We start from the raw sequence: 3,966 nt of genomic DNA, 5'->3' as shown, positions 1-3,966 counted from the left end.
GCCCCCAACCTGTGAATAGTTACTGGAGGTTTCAGTCCATACTCAGCTGGGTCCAACGCAGAGCAGCACAGAGCAGAAAGCAACCTTTCATGGTGGTGGCAAAGAGCAAGAGCGCCTCTATCAGGAGTTTATAGTCTTCTGGAGAGAAAAAGACTACCAAAAAATGGAATAAGTACATGGTAAGGATTGCATGTATGGGACAGAAAGATAGATAGAGGACCAATGTGTGTTGTCAAACTCATCTATAAAGGAGTGGTCCCTGGCAGGGCTGGTGGCGATGATGTCCAGTTTGTTCTGGGCAAGCCACACACTGCCTATGGTATAGGTGCATTCTTGTGGGGACAAAGATGAGATACAGCAAAGATAGTTGGGGACGAGTGAAGCTTTTGCTGCCACATACATCATATGGTATATTCCCACTCCTGTGTGGAGAGCCAAACAAAACCTCAGAGCCTCTGAGGCATTAAAGGCCAGTTCATGATCTTTTTAGCTATAAAAAATTACTGCTTTTCATTTGACATCTTTTTACCTTTTTTTAGACGTTCTCACTAAGTCACCCAGGCTGGGCTCAAATTTATAATTTTCATACCTCAGTCTCCTGAGTGCCTGGGATTAGAGGCTCACTGAACCAAGACCTCATTGATATTACTGTTTTAATTGGATCAAATCACTTGAGGCTGGAGGATGATGTTATAAACTGTCATTTTCAACCTCATTCCAAGTGCAAAAATTCTGTCCCCAGGGCCCCAGCATCTACTCCATCACCACAGTGAAGAAAGGGTTTGAAGATAAGAAAGAAGGTAAATGGCAATCTTGCAGGCTGCAGGAGGGCCAGAGAAACTGTGCTCACTGGATTGAGAAAAACAGACCCAAGTCATTGGTAGGTCAGTGAGGGCAGCTTCAGGAGTGGAAATGCCAAAGAAACCAAATGAATTGCTGTGAACTGCAAGTGAAAAAGAAGGGACACCTTCAGACAACGGACTTCTACCTAGAGCATATAACTGAAAAAAGTCAGATCCACCCCAAATTCAAACACCTAATCCAAAGTGGGATGAGTGAGTATACATTTCTCAGATGAAGAAATACAAATGGCAAATAAATACGTGAAAAAGTGTTCAACATTATTGGTCATTCAAGAAATGTAAATTAAAACAACACTGAGATTCCATCTCACCCCAGGAAGAATATCTATCATCAAGAAATTGATCAATAAAAGAAATCGATCAATAACAAATGCTGGAGGGGGTATGGGGAAAAAGGAATCCTTCTTCACTGTTGAAGGGAGTGTAGACTATGCAGATCAGTCTGGAGAGTCCTAGAAAACTAGGATTAGAGGTCTCATTCAACCCAGCTACTCCCCTTCTGGGTATTTTCCCAGAAGAATTAAAACATAGCACAGTGATGTGTGTACACTCATGTGCATAGCAGCACAATTTGTCATAGCAAAATCTTGGAAACAACCCAGAGCCCATCAACGGAGGAAATGATAAAAAAGGTGTAGTATTTTATACAATGGAATATTACTCATCTATAAAGAAGGATAAACTTGAGACATTTATAAGGAAATGGATGTGACTTGAGTCCATACTTATAAGTGAAATAAACCAGTCTCACACAAACATCATATTTTCTCCCTCATGTAAGAAGCTGAAAGAGTAAATAAGACCCCAAATATACAATAGATATTGTGAAATGGTAAGTGTGATGAGTTAATGTAAAACTAAATGTAAAAAATCACTCTGTTCAGCTTTCTGTGACTCTGCTTCCTTGTAAGACCACAAAAAGGCTTGGCGTACTGTCGATAAACCATCAATAGAATGTGAGTTCCCAGAATAGACCTCCAAATTAAATCAAAGTAAAGGTCAAAATGCTTCTAACTGTACAAAATAACTAGAGTGTTGCTAACCAACTGAAAAGCATAGCTGTGGTAGTCAAGGCCACGCATATGCAGATGTATGTTAAAAGAGAACTAGACAATGCTCCCAGAAAAAAATGTATGCTGAGTAATGGTCACACTGTCCCTAAAGGTACTGTTCTGTGCTAAATAACAAATTTGTTTGCCAAACAGAATATGGTTTCTAGCTTTAAAACCTTTACCCTTCTAAGGCTCTGGGCCATTTGTCCTCTCCTGCGTGAGTATGGTCAAGCGGTCCCAGGCCCGTTCAATTTTAATATTGGATTCTGGTCTGGTTTCCTATGTTGAGAACCCATTACAGTGAGAAAATGCTCAAAAGAAAAGAGAAACTGGAATGGGGAAAAGACAAAAAGAAGGAAGGGGAAATATACAGTCGTTGAAAGGGTAGGTATGTGCTTATATTGCTTGATCAGTTTTTCATGCCTATATCTTGATTGTGAGCAATTATTTCAAAGATAACAATGCACCATGTACTGAGCATTGTTATCTCCTACAATATTGTTTTGAAATTTTACACCATGATTATTATTATTTTTCTTCTCTTTAAAATGAAAGAAGGGACAGTGTTGGGATAGCACAGGTAGCTAATCCTTTCTAGAAGTTTGGCCATGGAGGGTGGAAGCAAGTATTAACTGGAGCCGAACATGGGGTCAAAGAGAATTGTTTATTTGGGTAAGGGACAAACTTGAGCATATCTAAAGGTGAACAGGCAAGAACATAGTGGAATAGAGCATGTACCTGACTTTCCAAAGTCTTTGGCTGGCCAGAGCAGGTACACGAGATAGCCAGGAAACAGAGGGCAGAGTTTGGGTGGGGCACTTGCCCCTCACCCCCAACCCTAGCACACCAGCACAGGCCCATCTTGTTCCCACGTGTTCTGGGCGCCCTGTCCTCCTGACTCAAGAGCTACCCACCCCTGGTATGGCTTTGGCCTAATCTGCTTTGTAATTATAGACCATTAAGCTGTATGGAAGCTACTTTCTTTCCTCCACTCCCCACTTTCTTTCCTCTGAATATTGTCAGGCTTGGTCACTGAGTGCAGCAGTTCTGAGCTTAAGAATGGGGTCAAAGGCCAGCCTGATAGCTCAGTGGACTAAAGCACCTGCTTAGGCAGAGCGCAGTGGCCAGGGTTCGATTCCCGGCGTGTCATGCCGGCTCCACCCCTGGGGCACGCTGAGACGTGATTGAGACTGGGCGTAGTGGCATATGCCTGTAATCCCAGTGCTTGGGGGGCTGAAACAGGAGGATCACTATGAGTCCAATTGTGTTGTGAGACCCTGTACTAAATGCATAAAAAAGAGAAGAATTCTGTCAAGGGTAGTGGGAGCAGCTTTGCTGCAGCAGTGGACTTGGACTGCCTGAGCCCTCTTTTCTGCTCAAAGATAGACTGCCCCCCAGTAGACTACACAGCAGTATTAGAAACTCAGCTTTTCAGATCTCTGACACCATCCTTGTGGTAGAGACCCTCCTGGCAATTCTGATGGGTGGTCACCCAGCCTGGACTTGACACTTATGGGGTCATAATATTTTTAGATGAATTGTAGTAGTAGACATTTGCATCCATTAGTCCCAGTTCTAAAAAGCTGCCCAGAATACGAAGCCCTGATCCCTCCCATTTCCTTCTTCCTTCTCTTCTTTTCCTGAGTAAGCCAAAGTACCCTCTGGTGAGGTCCAAGGAAGGCACAGTACAGTGATGAAAATGAGTGACTCTGGAGCTGAGCACAGCATGGGGCAGGCATGCCCGGGATAGCAGGGGCCCGGGCTTATGGCCCGGAGCTGGCCTGTCCGCCTTGCCCACTCACTCTGGGACCTTGGGTAGCTTTTAAAGCATTTCTCAGGCATACAGAGAATGCTGCACATGACTCAAATTAAAGAAAAAAAGTTGAATGACAGCAACAGTGGGTTCTGTGTACTAGCACCTGTCTCAAGGTCTCTGGCATCCACTGACCACCCAGTTCACAGTTATTACTACTACTACCATCATCACTTGGAGTTTTCTTCAGGTTGTTATGTTTTTGTGATGTTTTATGGCACTTTGAGATCAGTGACAT

The 3,966-nt window shown here is 43.3% G+C and overlaps 1 protein-coding gene across 2 annotated transcripts in view; it reads right to left on the bottom strand.

Annotated features, from left to right (window-relative positions):
- Nucleotides 1-3,966, bottom strand: part of Vit (vitrin) — a 150,400-nt gene that overhangs the window by 862 nt on the left and 145,572 nt on the right. The gene's annotated exons all lie outside the window — the stretch shown is intronic.

This window comes from Octodon degus, unplaced genomic scaffold (genome assembly GCF_000260255.1).
Source record: "Octodon degus isolate 3935 unplaced genomic scaffold, OctDeg1.0 scaffold00020, whole genome shotgun sequence".
NCBI classification, from domain to species: domain Eukaryota; kingdom Metazoa; phylum Chordata; class Mammalia; order Rodentia; family Octodontidae; genus Octodon; species Octodon degus.
This window is presented reverse-complemented; position numbering and strand designations above follow the sequence as displayed.